The sequence below is a fragment of the Bombus vosnesenskii genome, unplaced genomic scaffold (genome assembly GCF_011952255.1).
Source record: "Bombus vosnesenskii isolate JDL3184/JDL3185 unplaced genomic scaffold, Bvos_JDL3184-5_v1.1 scf7180000013270, whole genome shotgun sequence".
NCBI lineage: Eukaryota > Metazoa > Arthropoda > Insecta > Hymenoptera > Apidae > Bombus > Bombus vosnesenskii.
This window is the reverse complement of record NW_022882928.1, coordinates 205,069-222,451: the sequence shown is the minus strand read 5'-3', so window position 1 is coordinate 222,451 and position 17,383 is coordinate 205,069. Positions and strand designations below refer to the sequence as shown.

The following is a 17,383-nucleotide window of genomic DNA, read 5'->3' as shown; positions in this document are numbered from 1 at the left end:
TGAAAACGCGTCATTGTTTACGTTAAGAATAGAGAATAGAGATGTTCCTTTAATTCCTGTCGCTGTTCGTGGCGGATCACCGATCGCGATAGTAGTTTTTGTTTGAGCAAAGAAAGAGGAAAATCTAGTACCGATTATATCGAGAAAAGGGGTGTAATTGTAAATTGTGTCGGCCATAACAAGATTAGGATATTTGGCGTGTCTAGACAAGATACGATATTTAATACAAAGCCGATGTATTTCTCCCTGCTTTTTTATTGGGTCATCTCGCAAGCAAAGAGTAAGAGTTACGCATTAAAATTGAAAAAGTGGGAACCTCACTTATTTAAGATAGCAGCGATCGTTTAGTAAAAGTAGGGCGACACGTTCGTCTCAAAAAGCTTCGCTTTAACAGGGGAAACCGTATCGAAACTAGCTGATCATACTTTTGTTTATTATTTCTCCCGCAGTCGTGATTTTAAACGTTTTTCACGGCATTTGTGATTATCATTCCTGATCAGACATTTTAATCAAAGGAGCTTGCAGCGAGCCGAAACTGCATCGTTTTTACCGTAGCAAATTCACACAACGAAATATATTTTCTGCAACAATTTTATCTGCCTCAGGTATTTTCCTAAACGTCGCAACTTTCGTATTTTACGCGGAAACTTCCTATGCGAAGATCAGTTTCCAACATAATGGCGGTGTGGAACCTGATCGACCGATGACACTCTACGGGATGTTGGGTTTTTCGCCAAGTAAAATATCTTTCGATATTCCAGACTCTGGCGCTTGTCCTAAGCACTTCTCACGAGAGTTCAAACGATCAGATAAATACAGCATCGAATAACGGGACGAAGATCACACGGAAGACGTACGATAGGTCTATCTATTTGTTAATTTTTGGATTTTAAGGTCAGTCCGTGTTTAAAAGATATCTCGATACACGACTTACCTTGTCGAAAAGGAAACCGACTTACCTTCTAAATATTATTGCTGGATATATTAAGATGTATCAGCTCAGAAGATGCGTTGCTTTTCAATAATAAACGATCCATCGTGCGCTAGAAATGCAAATCACTCGATCGCTCACCGACAGCCTGAAATATCTCACGTTCCTCGTATTCCACTTTTCTTTCTTCTCTGTTTGCTTTACCGCGCACCACGTCCGCTCGAAATCGTACGTTTGGCGTAACTAAATTTCATCGGTTCGCGCTTAATTAAAATTCCGCCTGCGACACGCGAATACACGACGCGGCGCTGTTTTAATTCTGTTGAAGTGGCTACCACTTCTAAGAAAACTCTACATCTGGTCTTTTTTAGTTTTCTCAAGCACTGAAGCCATCGACAGCGCGTAGACAAAAGACTGCGACGAAGTCAGGCCATAAACAGTAGACAGGCGACGTTGGCTTCGGGGTTTTCAGTTATTAGGTAACACAGCTAGCGTGCGGATCTGGACCAGCTCAAATTGTATTTTTACTTATCACACTTCTATTTAAATATATTTTCTACCTTACAATTTATCCACGTGTTTTCTCTGTTTACACACCGAATAACCTCAACAAATTCGGTCGTGGTAACATAAAGGGGCGAGGCCATGGCGTTTTTGCCATACGAAAAATATACCACCTCCTTTCCCTGCTCGTATTTCAACGAGAGCCAGCTGCTCTAACGACGCGATTCTCGCCTCGCGGTAATTCATTCTCGCGGTTAACCCGTTTGGCTGCGCTCGAATGGATCTCTCGAACGTTCACCTGACCAACCCTACCTCGGAATGCCTTATTGCGTCGCGTAACTCATCGCCTAAGCCTCTTACGAACCCCAATTTCGTATCACGTAGCTATGCATGATTTATTCGTCTCGTTTTATACGCACCAGTTATTGTAAATTGGAAGATAATCGATGCCATCCGAAATACCCTCTATAATTCGGCTGAGAGCACGCTATTGGTTAAGCTACTAGGGTAGGCGAACATTTGGTTATTTATCGTGCCAACGCGAATTATTGGAACACGCTGCAACAAGCAATCGATAACGCGGCAAGTTGGATTATCCGATCCTTCTCGCGATCGTTCTATCGTATTTGAACTAATTGGAAGATCGCGATATTCGCTATTTCTTCCACGCAGCTACACAGGCTTTTGTTTCTTAACGTTGTTAATCCTGTTAACGTTGCGTAACATCGTAATGATGTTATCCCTCGCTTTTACGCAGACTTTGTCGATTTATCAGCTATCCTTAACCCTTTGCAGTCGTATGTCGAGCGTGACTCTTCAGTTTCACGTTTCTTTGTGAAACGTACGAAAGAAAGCCAGGATTGCATCCTGGAAACTGTTTCAGGATATATCCTGCGCTTAAAAATTACAAAATACAACAATAGTAATAAAACTGGTGTTTAAGTGAATTTCTTTCTTCCTTCGGTTATTTAAATTGTCTTATCTTTTAGTTAAAGTAAATTTCAAATAAAACACTTAAAAGCGTTGAGAGCTGCTGGTAACGAAATTGAAATAAAATTCAGAGTGCAAAGGGTTGAAAGACTTGCACGCATCGAACTCGATAGGTCGTTTACATTTTCAACCAAAATTCTTCACGTTAGTTGGTACAATAAAGCGTCAGTAAAATCGGAAAATTACCAAAAAAAAAAACGTACTTATCGTGCTTTTTTCCCGGAACCAGTCGTTAATCACATCGTACAACTCATCCGTCTCTGGTCATCGCGTAACTGTTACGAATCGACCAATTGATGTTATCACAGGTAGAATAATAAATTTGTATGAATCCTAAAGTTTGTTCGTACTGTCGCAGTTACGAGTTTCCCGATATTTTACATGTATTGTATTCGGTTTTCCATTCCCAATGGTATTCGATTGCACGTTGCAGCTCGTGGACCAGCAGCGGACCAGCTTTTGGGTAATCAAGCGGCGGTGTAATTCGAGAAACGGTGGAAAGTTGTGTTCTCGACGGAGAACACAGTGACAAGACCATCCTCTGTGCCCATTCAGATCTGTCCGTCTCACGACTGTTTGTGTATAGCGTTTGTTTCCCGACGTCGGAAAGAGAGAAAACTAACTGTGTGCAATTTGCATACTGCCAGATAACCCAGTAGTCGATCGAATTCTTTTCTTTGCTTTTCACGTCTACGGCCACGGGCGGACGAACAAATTCTTGCTCGATGAAACCAGCGAAGGACGGATTAATTTTTATTCGTAAGTTCGTCCCTTCTGCTTGCAACTACTTTTTTAACTCGTGGAAATTTCTTACTTTGTCCAATATTTCCCGCGAACAGGAAGAACGTTCCTGGTGTTCGAATGTTTGCATGGGCTGAACGAATTACTGTGACTTTGGAATGGGAAACGCGAGGAATTTCGACAGCCAAAGAAAGTCATTCCGGTTGTTGAGTCTATTGGGTTGGCAACTAAGTGATTGCGGATTTTGTCATTAGGTGATATTGACAAAATCCGCAATCATTTAGTTGCCAACACAATACTACCAATATCGTTTCGATATACAGGGTGGTTGGTAACTGGTGGTACAAGCGGAAAGGGGGCGATTCTACGCGAAAAAAGAAGTCGAAAATGTAGAATAAAAATTTTTCTTTTGAGGCTTTGTTTTCGAGAAAATCGACTTTGAATTTTCGCTCGGTACGCGTGCGGTATTTATAACGGATCTCACTGTAGATCGTTGTCTCGATGGAAAAATTAAAAAAAAAAAATTTTTATTCTATATTTTCGACTTCTTTTTTCGCGTAGAATCACCCCCTTTTCGCTTGTACCGCCAGTTACCAACCACCCTGTATAATTCGAAATCGATTAAGTCTGCAAAGAAAAGAAAAACGAGTGGGAACGTTACGATAGTTGAGAGAATCGAAATGCACCTTTCCAAGCGGATAATTCGTTTCTTCGATAATACTAATCACGCATCTATATAATTAAAAGTAAAAAAACTCGCGAAAAGTGGGAATTTGTTATCGATTCGGCTTCTCAGAGGCTCGTATTTCCTTCGAATGTTTCTCTTACCTCGGACTGTACAAACCGATATACTCCGTTAAAACGGACATGGTTTTTCGGTTTAATTTAATTTGTTAAAAAATCGAGGAAGGATTCCGAAAGACTTACGATGTTGACAAAATATTTAACCGCGACTCAGCGAGATGGAAAAGTTTGCCGAAAGATTTCGTTGTTCGCGAACGCGTATAATTCGCGAAATCAGTTTCCTTTATGCACGTGTAATACATTCGTCGCGTGTCTCGCGTCTCGAGCACGTTCTACCGGAGAAATGAAGTTTGCCAATTACCTGGATTCTGGCTTTCAGGTAACGGTGATCGAGCAGCCTGAGCAAAGCAACTAAATTATTTCGATACGGAATATCGCGTGGTTCGTCATAGCGACAGAGAATGCACGACGAAAATAGCTAATCGCGAGTAATTGCGTTATTAAATTTATTTCAGGGATTAATTCGCCTTCTATCGAAGTATTTCAAGCGCGAGACATTGTTATCTGTTTTCTTGGTTTCTCGGGCTGACATCAGGCGATATCTCTCCGCCCTGAGTCGCCTCTAATTAAAAAAGGCAATTGCCCGCGGTTTATTTACGTTTAGACGTAGCCGTTGCTTTCGTCGAACTCGGTCGAGTATTTACACGGTGGCGGAAAAACGCTATTCACGAAGGAATTTCAAAATGAAACGCGTCGTTCCGAAGGACGGAAGTGAATTACGGGAAATCGAATGGTCACGGAGGCAGGCGCTTTACCTAAATTATCCTCGTTATCATTGGTGAACGCTATTAACGAACGCATTATTCCGACGAATGGGTAATGAAAACCGATCAAGTATTCGTACACGTCGGCGGAACTTGTTAAGCGATGAAAATTAATTTTCATGGCGATGGCTGCTCGCGATGAAAACTCGGCACGACTTTTCGGCCGAACGAACGTTTACGGTTCGCCTTCGATCGGGAAGAACCGGGTCGCGGCTTTTTACCGGAATCGAATGCATCGAAACGCAGAGCAGAGCAAGAAAATAGATTGGTTTTTGGTTCGCTCGGCGGAATTTATTCGTCTGGATTTTCCATATCTCGTAAAATTCACCGATGTAACGGCAAAGATAACGTCGAACCGATGTTCAAGGAATGCTGTGGGACACGCGTTAGTCGTATTAGCCGCGAATAATTCAACGCGTCACGTTCGCTTATCTCTTTATTTATTCATAACAAGTCATCGAAAAACATATCACAAACGCGTTGCACAATTTTCAGGGAATTCTTTGTAAAGAAAGAAACGAGAGCGGTGTATTCTCCGGCCGAAAATGAGATCGAACATCGCGATATCTGGCGCGGTATTCGTGCAACACAGGAAACTACTTAACGATAAAACGAGCAAGTTCTCGGTGCGCGCCTCGTTACCGCCGCGCCACGCCATCGAGTCCCCTTGTTATTTATCGCATAGACCATTTTGCGGCCATAATAGGTGAACCGTGTCAGTCTCGCGTCGACACCTCTAAAACCATCCTACATATTATATCGGCGAGGATTCAGCAGCGAGTAAGACCCATTGTTCCCGGAGACACAATAGGACCATTTCCAAGCCAATCAAGCATTTCTGCAAAACAATTAGTACTTTCGCGTTTGCACAACAGCCGGCTAATTTGTAAGCCGCGATGTACACGCCGCGATTATCGATTAATCCTTTTCACTGACGATCGTTCTCTTTCCTCCACCCTTTCCCGTTTCTTCTCTTTCTCTTTCTCCTTTTCCTTTTCTTCTCACATTTTTCTCCGCCACGACAGCCGGAAGTCGTTTCAACGACGGAGCAGAAAATTTTCTCTTCTCCATTTGTTCCGAAACGATGGAACATTCTTGACGGAACGGCGTTCGTTTTAAGACAGTAATAACGCCTTTTCGTCGACTTGGCCGAATTTCGCGAATGGCGAACGAGTAAAACGGATGGCGATGTAAACGACGTGGGAGGGTTAGGTGGTCGTAAGACGGAGTGATAAACGGCGACGAAAGGTCTTAAGTTTACGAACCATTACGATCCATTAAAGTTTCACGGCGATCAGACTCCGGCATGAAAATTATTAAACAGTATTAGGCCACGTCGTTCCTGGAACGGGTCACTTAGCGGTGTCCGTAAACGTTCATTAAAGTTCAAGGTGTCGGTTAATGATTCAACGAATCCATCGGTCGGTCGGTGGGTTAGCGCAGGGGTTGGCGCGCTCGGTCGATTCGTTGCGAAAGTTTCTCACGGTTTATCGAGGCTCTGGGATTATTCGTGAAAGTTGAACGACCAACTGGACTATCAGGATCTCGTGAGGTAATTAAGCTTTGGTGGGCAGGAGCGTTTGCAAGGGGACATGGTCCGAGCCTGAACGTTTCGCAATCAATTGCTGCGCCGATGTAAATAACATTTAATGTCTGTATATTTTGCACTTTCGACTCAGTTACAATTAATTGATTTCTTAGTCGATCGCGTTATGCTGTTTCGGCACGCGTGATCCGCTTGCGGTCGAGCAACGAGATCGACCATCGACTACGAGGAAGAAAGAGTCTTTCATCGCGTACACGTAGAACGAGTTCTTTCTAAAATATCTCTTTGGCTTTGTATCTTCAGTTTGTGTGACTTCACGCGAGTTTCTTAGGATTTTTCGCCTAACGATTAACCTTCCCTTCAGTCTGCTCGATTTTTCCAGAGGAATATTTCTTCGTTGCGTCGAAGGCAAGCGGCTTCCGTCGCTTTCTCTCTCTCTCTCTCTCTCTCTTCCTTTCTCTCCCTCTCTCACACTCTTCCTCTCGCTCATATTCTAACTGCTCGTTCTCGCAACGAGCTTCTTTGGCTCGATTCTTTTTAGTTTTCTTTTTCTTATCTGTTTTTTTTTCCTCAGGGGTTCTCAACGAGATCGTACATCAACAATTAACACGTTGTTCGTCCCTTCGTCGTTTGCGCGTCGTTCAAGGAGGGGGAGGGCAGACAAACGAATCCTCGAACAGTTCACCACGTTCGTTCGATCGAAGCGCGTAGAGCACTTGAATGGCCGCAAGCGACGAACGACGAATCCACAGTATATAATAATGCCAATAATAATGAGCGTAAGCATAAAACGGCTTAACGTCTTACAACGATTTGTGAAGGAACCGGGGTCCGGCCCTTTCTTGCTCTCCTGTACAATAGGAATTATACATAGAAGACGGAACATAAAGCTTTATCGCTTCTCGTAGTAGAAGAACGAAGCGGCAAGATCGATACTTTCGCATAATGGGACACCGGGTACCTCCAGGTTGCCGGTTATCTTTCAGACCTATCTTAAGTCGATTCCCTCTTACAGACATAGAATTTTTTTTCGGCGCACAGATACACCGTTTTGCATCTTTATCGGGTCTTTGTTCGCCAATGATTTTATCTCGAGTTAGTCCCATTTGGGTAGACGAGCTCGACGTTAGAGAGGCGGCTACGAGTGGCCGCGATCCTCAAAGCAAACGTATCGGGACGAAGAATTAAATTGATATGACTTTACGGTAGGTCGGTTGCTTTGGAAATTCCAATATACTCGCTCGTAATAGATTCGAAGACCACACGGCAGATAGACGATAAGTTGCTTTTTTTTTTTCATCCTCTGACTTTTATGTCGTTTGGTAACCGAAAACAAGTATCTTTATACGAAATGTAATACAAATCTACCTTCGTCGATATGAGACTCGTCGATCGAACAAGCCAATTTGATAAAAGTTTTTCAATAAAATCCCGGTGTTTAATGGCGAAAACAATTGCGACGTGGAATTGGCTAACGACGTGTTTAATCTCGAGATTGCTCTTCCGTAAAACGTTTATCGTGTTTTTCATCCGTGACCTTCGTTTATATCTTGTTCTGCGAATTCGTTGGCCGAAAGGGTCAAAATAAGTTGGGCGTAGTAACGACGAGCGCGACGCTTTGTTCATTACCGTACATCGCGTTATCTCGTTGTACGTGTGGGTTAATTGCTCGAGCCTCCTTGGGGAGGTATCGGCGGCAATACGATTACGCGATAAGTCTCGACCTTCCCGCCAGGCGTGGCTGCCTCCTCTAGGTTGGTTAAACAGTTTCTCGATTCAAGCGATATACAATCGTGCGAACGCTTTTACGAGCGCAACGTAAACGTAATCGCATTTCGTTGTATGGCGCAAAGGTTGCGGATAACGTAAGTTCTTTGCGTGACGTATCGAAACGCGGCGAACGCACAGTTACTTGGAATTAGATGGAACGAAGGAACGAAAAGGACAGCGGATGGGATTAGGAAGAGGGAAGGGAACGAAGGAAGCGAAATGATACGAAAGGGAAATAAATAAAAGGGCAAGAAGGAACAGGAGTAGCAATCGTTCGTATAGATTCAACAACTATTCGAAGCAACATCGTGGCAGATCGATCGCCTTCGATCAGAGGAACGAGAGGATAGAAAGAAAAAAACGGGATAAAAAGGGCGACAAAGATGGATAGAGTGGAAAGAACAGCGGAGAATCCGTGTGAAATGTCTCAGGGCACGGAGAATGTTTCCTCGTTTCTGCAGTGTTCGCTATGTTTAACCGTAAACTCTTTTTTTCTTCTTTTTCATATTTTTTGTCTTCTTTTCCTCCTTTACGTTACATTCAACTTCTCGATTTTATTACTTTTTTTTTTCTTTTTAAATCTTCGCTATGGGCTTAAGTTCTAGTCGGAATTCTTACGCGCTAACGGGACGTGTGCCGTCCACCGTGGATCTTACGATTAGCAATCGATCGAACAGCGAGAATTATTCGAGGCCTCTGAACGACCTGCGAGGAAACGGTCAACGAAACGACGAACTTGAATATCGCCGATGCGAGCAAACGGACGAACCGTTCGCTCCAACTAAAAATCATATGCTTTACAAGTGCTCTATACTCTACTAACCGGTGCTCGTAAATATATTTCGACGATGGTCGAAGAGAGGAACTAAAAATTCGAAGAAACAACCGGCGACGATAGTCGTACGGTTGTCGAACGAACGATCTCCTTCGATCTCGCATCGATGACACTCGTAAATCTCATAAAATCAGCAATCTTCATCTTCTATTTACAACATGGCTAATTATAAGGTATCGATACTCTACACTCGTCCTAATCATCGGACAGATGTCCCGGATGCCAAGGAAGAAGAAGGTTTTACTTGTTTTTATTATTTGTTTAATTCTCCCGATCGTAGTAACGCACCTATCGTTAAGTTGTTAGGCAATAACGCAACAATACATATATACATGGTTTATAATTTCTACTGGCGAGCAGTATTTTGTGTTGTATTACGCTTATACGGTAGAAAACTCAGATTCAATGTGCATCCACCTCTCCATTTCGTTCCGCACGCTTTTCTTCCTCCATTAGCGCGAGTGCCGCTCTCCGAGAATATCACCCCTCGTTCTCCACCTCCACTCTTTTCCGCTATCTACTTTACAAAGTTTTCATATCTTACGGTACAACTTTAGTTCTCGAAATGTTTCTAAGGAACACGGCCCGACCGCCCTCTTATAACTCTTTTCTTATTTATATCGGCATCGCGAACGAAGAAGCGAGTCCTCTCTCTATCGGGTCGCCGTTGTTTTTTCGCTCGTCGAATCTCATTCTTTTTTTTTTTTTTTTTGTTCTTTGCTTTCTTTTTCTTTTAGCGCGAGGACGCCGGGCCGTTGGATAACGCGCGACATCCTCGATTCGTTCATCGAGGACGATACTGTCGCGCGACGCGAGTCCAAATGGTCCTACATATACTTTTATGTTTGATTAATAACGCATCGTTTTATGTTTCTTTGGTGTCTCTACGAGAGTCGTGCAAGCGGTGAGTAAAGACGTCGATTTAAAGACAAACGTTGATCGATAGATCAAAGAGCAGAGATCTCGTGTATATACGTAGATATATAGATAGGAATACATTTCTTTTTTTTTTTTTTTGTTTTAGTTATAACCTATAGCGTGTATAGTACTTTAGAGAATGAGAGATAAAAGTGTACAAGTATAATAGTTTTTCGTGGGAGTAAAATCGAATAGAAATCTCGATACGTTTAGTGGGTATAGTAAGTTTAGTACGTTTAGCTTTATTTGTAGAAGAGACATGACCAGCCCCGATACACCGATATATCTCGCCAAGGAGAAACGTTTCGATTAAAAGAAAATACGAGCGATTCGACGAACGAAAGTTACGTTTTTATTTCTCACGCCAGTTCGTCGGCTCGTTTCGCGAGTCTCCGATTTGCGCGTGAATCGTCGCAACGATAAACGATAGTCGTTCGATTTACTCGCACTGTCGTCAAATTGCTGCACGTTTCGCGCACAGACGACGACTCGCCGAATGTTCGGTTTCGAATTGTTTGGTCCGAATGGAAGATTCTCTCTGTAGAACGTTGGTCGTTTCGCGTATGCAGTTGACTAATCAACGGACGAAAGTCGAAACTAGCATATACCGAAGAAACTATAGAGACAATATCGCGTTCGATAGACGATTCTTCTGTTCGAGTTTGCAATTACATGCTGGTCCAGACTGTGCGTATAACCGTGAAGTTTGATTCTTTGGATTAATTGATCGATGCAGATACCTTGTTTCAGTGATAATTTGCACAACAACCGAATCATAACCAGAAACCAACTGGCTACCACTGGTCCGCGCGATTTTTTTTTTTTATTTTTAATCGAACTTAGTTTACCCACGTTTACGCCAACTATAAAATCGACTAGCAATGTTTTAGCTAATTTTTCATTTGAAAATCACAGCAATTGAAGATGTTAGAAGTGAAAATAGATAATCAGTGGTAGCTATCGATGTTAAATCAGCCTACTAACGTAGCCACATGATTCTACGTGATTGTCATAAAGAAACAACGAAATTGTCCTTAAAGATACGCAACTCTGGATAATATACGCGTATATATATATATATACATAGATACGTAGAATTGATAGCGACGAGAAAAACGGAATCATCGGGACCGTTTTCGATACGACTGAAAGTGATAAGTGAAGAAATGGAAATTGGTCTGAAGAATTCGATTTGATATATTCGGATAAAACGACGAAAATTCGTTCCGCGAGTCTTTTCAAGTCTTATATATATATCTCAAGAATCTGCATCTAGCGGTTTTGGTTCCTTTGTTTTCGATAATAACTAAATCCTACCGATCGATACTTCGTACGTAATCTAGAAATGCCAATTTCTAAACTAAAACCCTGCTAATTTCTATCCAACTAATCGTCGCGATCGTTCAACACCTTTGTATAGAAAATACAAAACGTATAAACACGTTGGCTCGGCGCCTAACAAAGTATCTTTTATTACATAAGTATTCGATTTAATCAACCTACGCGAGAACACTGTTCGCTCGATGCGTTTCTAGTTGTTCTAATTCGTTTAAGTCGAGCCACCGATGGCCGATCGCCTCGAGGAGGCTGCTTTTGTTTCGCATTTTTTTTCTCCGCAGATACGCGGTTTCGTATAACCAGTACAAAGTACCTGGTACAAAGTAAAAGAGGGAAAATGGGAAAGAAATCGGCGTCAAAGGAGACGTCGGTTCCGACGAGCATCGAATCACGCGAATTCGAGCTATCAATTTTGCTCGACCCGCAATGTCTCTCATCCCATGCGACGTATTTGCAATCAATGTTACTCGCTCGAAGGTATCTGAAAACCTTTGCAATATCAGCGGCAAATTTTAGCGAGTTTCCCTCGACTCTATGGAATTCCACAGAGGGTTTTCGTTATCGATTCGCGACGTCGACGGGAGCTGGGGCTGGCCATGCGAAAACGACGTTCTTAAATTCCAACAAATAGAGAATGTCCATCAAAGAGCAAAGCACATTTTCCGCTCGCTGTCGTTCGATTCTAAGTATCTACTTAAACAGCAAACATCGGTAGGCATGATTAAATGGAAAATCCTCGAGTGCCGTGAGCGAGCATTATAATTTCCATTACTTTCGGTTTACGAGGTTTTGCCCGGCGGTCTGCTTGCATTTTGTTTGCCGGGCTATTCGTTTCCGTTCGAGCGGAATGGCCTGGATCGTTTATTTTATCGCGAGTTCAATTAAGAAATTAGTTGGCCGAGTTTCCAATTTGTTGCAGCGCGATACAATTCGGTGAAAGAAACGCTGGAATTTTGGCCAGGCGATAGGAGCACGGCACTCGGCAACGTTTCCCTTTAATCAGCGTTCGTCCTAATTCTAACGAGTGAAAAATACTTATCCGCGAGCTGTCGTTCGACAACGACACGAATTTCAAAATATTCCATCGAGTGAAAAAAAGGTAGAAACTAATCGGTCGGTCCAGTGATCACGCGTCAATCGCGTGATGCAACGAAATCTCGTTTGTTCGCAAGGTTGGGGACGCTTCGCGACGATGCTCCTCATAGAAGGGAAAGAGGGGGAAAAAGAAGGGAAGAAATGTAAAACGAGGATGAAGATAGTGCCGCTTCAAAAACGACGCTCGGCGAATAAAACGAGCGAATTCAAAGGACCGTTGGTGGCATAAACACGCGGCCATTGAATTCGTTTTGTTGCAAGTCCGCTTAACAGGATTGAAAGGATCTTGCACGAGAGACTGGATGAAGAGTAATTGGAATAAATGCACGAAGAAGAGAGATCGTCCGTTTCCATAAATTCTCGCTGATAACGCTGCTGGACGTGTCGATCGTCGAGGTACGCGTAGCACTTTTGATTGCGTCTGATCAATCGCTTCCATTTTCTCCGTGTGCGACTCGGTGCAACTGGCTGCAACGTCTATAAAACGCCCTATCGATCTTCCCATGTACTTGCACCACGAAATTCTGTATCCTGTGAATTTCAAGCGAGCTTCCGGCTCGTGTGAATTTCAATCGCCAGTGATGAATCGCGTCCGATCGCGAGAAAAACGGCGCGACGCGACGCGCAGGAGACGTCGTTCCTCGAAGGGAGCGAAGGAGGTTTAGAGTTACGATAGAACGATTCCGTTTGCAATGGTACATACGAGCGAAAAGTTAAGCATCGAACGTTACACGTTAGTAAAATGGCTATATTAGCGAGCAACGGGCAGCCGTTTAGACGGCCGAGTTGCTCTTCGAAAGCAAATTGAAAGGTGAATCAGGTACTTAGTAGCAGAACGTATTTTCACGTGCATACCGTTTCGAGACGATGAAACGCACGGTCGCGACGAAGCACCTCGTTCAGAACAGAAATCGACGAGTTTTCTTCTTCTTTTCTCTCTTTCTCTCTCTCTCTCTTTCTTTCTTGTTGGTTTACGGCGACGTTTCCCTTGCGATCGAAAGGCTTCGATAATTTTCTCTTGTATCGATGACGATCGTTCGTCCAGCAGTCGAACCTCGAGAACCTGGTAACTCTTCGGATCCCATTTACGGTTTATCACTTCAACGCTTTGCTATTGAGTGTCGTCTACATACGTCCTACTGTATGTGTATACTTATACATGTATATGTGTATATATATATATATATATATGTATATCTGTATATGTATGTATATATATTAAATCTCTTTGAACGGTTCTCTTATTAAAATATCTATATCGTATGTATACATACACTATATACTTCTTTTCTCCTTTATACACACATATGTATATCTGTGATCTTTTTGGCTGACATGGCGACCGTGTGTGGTCGCTTATACGATGCTTTCGCAGATTTTGCTTCTTCTGTTTTAAAAATTTCCTTCACCCTACTAACATCAATTTCCCTCCCACCCCAACCCACCCCCGGAGCGAAATGGAGTGAAATAAAACGCGAGGCCCTCGGCTGGGTTGTGTAAACGGTTATGCGGCGTACACTGGAAGGTAGTACTCCGCGTAATTGGCTAAGGTTCACGAGGGATCGCGTGTTTTTTAACTCCGCTAGCGTCGTTTGCAGGCAAATCGAAGGGAAGAAACTCGACGGAGACCCCAACTTTCACATCGTGTTCCTTTGATTGATTTATTTTTTGCTCTCTCTCTCTCTCGCGGACCATCAGGGATCACCGAAATCGATTTACAGATGCTCAAAAGCAAATCTACGCGCGTGGCATTCGATCGATCGACAACTGTGCACGGAATGTCGTACTATGTCAAGATCGTTCGTCGATCGTTTCCCAACTGCCACCGAGTAGCTACGTACGAAGTTCAGATTTCCGGGTAATTTTCTACGAAGAATTTTTTAAGAAACGAACCGTGAAAGATTTCCTAGACCTAGAGCCGAAGCGTACAAAAGATCCTCTTAATTTGAAAACAAGCACTCCGATTAAAGATCAAATACACGTTGGTAGACTCGTTTCACAACGAAAGCTTGCGAGAGAAGGCTATTTCTTCGCAAGAGCTACTTCTTGCTCCTTCACGCGATAAGTTGGGAAGTGTAATTGGCTCGGATAACATCTCGAGCCTCGTCAAAGAAACTAATTCATCGTAGCCTTCGCTACCAGGATAATGGAAACATCGAAGAAGAATGATAGCTTGGATTTTCTTATGTGCGTTTGGTATTCGTTCGTCGAGCACCAACCATGTGTCTGCGACACTTCGTATAAACTGTACTGCTAGAGTAAATGCTGTTCCAGCGGTAACAGTGTGCGTGTATTTTCCTTTGAATTTCCTTTCGACGTCGAGTTATTTGAAGCAGCCTTCCGACGACCACCAAGTGACTCAGAAGCTATCTTCAAACGACCTTCGAGTGATCTCACGGTGAAATTCTTTCTTCGCAGGAGAAGCATCGAAGAAACGCGATGAAGATTTCAAAATCGAACGTTCTATCAAGCGTACCGTACAAGATTATATAACATGATTTTTAGAATTAACGACCTCCAAGTCCCAGACTCTGTTTCTGCGGTAGATTCGGTTTGCTTCCATCTTCGACTCGACGCAAAAGGAAACGCGGTAGCACGGTGCGGATTGACGGAGTGTTCTCGCCGGAATTCCGGGTCGTCGGAGTTCCGTTTGACCATCCGGTGAATCTTTCCACGACTCCTCCGCGTCTTTTTACTCTGGCGCGCGCGTTCAAGCCGCAGCCGCGTTTTCTCTTGCGTTTTTCTGCCTGCAAACGACTTGCAATTCGCACGAATTGATTCGCTCCCCGTGAAAATCCGGTTCTCCTACGTTCTGCGTCTACCGAGAGATTCTTCCCAGGTACACTGCCCCTATTGGCCATTTCATCGTGTCCTCGGACGAAAAGGGAAGCACGCCTATCCCTTGTACATCGTTTTGGAAATCGTTCAAAGGCTCTTTCGCAACCCGCTCGTAAATAACGAACATGATCACAATTATTTCTTTACGACTGGCCTCTTTTATCATTTTCCTGTTAATTACGCGCGATTCTAGGGAGATAAGGCTCGTTCGACGATCTGAGCGTGAATCATTCATCAGCTATGTCTGCAAATTTTAACGACCTTGATAATTTTTGTCGTTCCTCGGAGATTAACAGACGGCAGAATTATCTGCTGTATTTAATCCACGACGGAAAGGCGAGAGTCAAGGACACGTCGATGAGAATCCGTATCGCGAGACTGATTCGTATCGCGGACGTGTTCTCCTCGATTGCCTCGGTGTACGGTGAAAATAATACAGTAAATACTTTAGTCAGTTACAACCTTTGCAGTGTTAGTTAAATCTCTACGTAACTATAGGTTTTTAGACGAGTGGCCGTTAAGGACACGTTCAACTACAATAGATTCAGCCACGTGTCGGCCGGTCAATGTTTCGCTAAAATTAATCGAACAATTGTTCTCACTGAGAACGTTTAATAAGTCACTGTGATTTTTCGAGTATCCGACGGATATCCGATATCAATGTCGAACCTCGAGCACACGGTCTCAGAAACTCACTATTGCTCGTGTCGATGCGGCTGTTTTTAACGCGTGCTCGCTTTTCTTCTTCGTATGCTTCTATTTTTTTTTTCTTTTTTCTTTTCCTTTTACATCGTACGTGCTCTACGTCGTTCTACTAATGTCCGTTCAATTGTTTTAAGATTACTCGACGCGTCAGGTGTTGAAGCGACCGTCGATCAAAGGCAGTGAACACCAATGAAAATTTCGACATTCGAACGAAGGCCGCCGTACACCGTGCGCGCGTCTTTCATTATGTTTGTCGCACTACCTAATTTAATTCTTAATAAATAGCAAACATGTTTCATCGTGGTAACGATCTAAGCAATCGTTGCGGCGAGCTGGCTTATTATCGAGATCGCGCTTCTATTACTTTCTATCTCTCCTTTTATTTTCCGTTCGAGAGTCACGGCTCGATTTATTGCGAATAGGCAAAACCACGGTCGAAACGAAATACTCCATCAGCGTATTGGCTAAATCGATAAGTACGATCGATATAACGCGATTAAACAGGATGTTCGTTTAAAAGGAATCTTGCCAGCGTCCGAGGTATTCTAATGTCGAACGTTTGTCTTCCTATTCGAAGAATCTTACCCCTTCGCGAGGGAGTCGGTGAATAATTTGCGCTTCCACTGTACATTGCCTTGCTCTCGCCGCGGCTATATATCTTCAACTTATTTATCTACGTGTAGTATTCCTGTGTGAGGTCGCGATTCGGACTTTTCTCATGCAAATCGATTCCGATCTACGACTTCCTTCGATATAACGGAACTCTACGGCCGCCCGGAAAACTTATCGCGACCGCGGGATCGCGAAAGATCGATGAGCGTTCCGAAAGGAGCGTCGTATGATAATATACGTTTATATAAAATTAGCGACATCGTTCTCTGGCGAAAGAGGAATGGCAATACAATCCGCTACTAAAATACCATAGAAACCTGTGTTCCATCAAGGACTAAATAAATACGCTATTTATACGTACGTGTGTCTGTGTATATAATATATGTATATAATATATCCTTCTCTGATTTTTGTTATCTTGCATTCTATTTGATAAGAGCCGTGAACGTACGAGCCACGGCCGGAGACTAGAACGCGTTCCTTTCGTACGTCTTATTACGTTAAATTATGTTTAAGGCAAACTCACTTTACTTCCTCGCGCACGTAAGCTTCTCCTTTGTCCATCTCGTACATCCTCCCTTCTCCTCTTCTACTCACTTTTCTCTTCTACTTCTTCCCTTTCCTGCGATTAACTGCTTTCGTTTCTTTCCCAATTATTCGCTCCTTCTCACACATACTCGCGCTCTCCCTTTCTCACGCTCATTCTCTCAGGTACCTACGCACATGCACGCATTCGATAACGCCACGCGATCACGTTCGTTGTTGTTCATCCCGTGTGTGGGAGGGTGAAAGCTACCAGTGATTTTCCGGCGCACAGTTCAGACAGTTCGTTCGCCAGCGAAATCGCACCCTTTCGATTCCACTTCCCTTTTGTCCTGAAAGTAGCAACGATAAATCAGTTAGATAAAGAATTCCTCTCTTGGGCACCCGTCAACTCCTCACATTCTCTTTCCTTTCTGCAACGTAAAATTCGTTTGCTTCTGATCTCGCGT

General features: G+C 43.2%; 1 protein-coding gene across 1 annotated transcript in view; it reads right to left on the bottom strand.

Annotated features, from left to right (window-relative positions):
- Positions 1–6,370: 6,370 nt before the first annotated feature.
- The window catches only part of LOC117231110 (sodium/calcium exchanger 3), a 121,792-nt gene continuing 110,779 nt past the window's right edge, over positions 6,371–17,383 (bottom strand). Inside the window, exon 9 of the mRNA XM_033489208.1 lies at positions 6,371–17,266. The gene's annotated coding sequence lies outside the window, so the exon portion shown is untranslated. The remainder of the gene's footprint in view (positions 17,267–17,383) is intronic.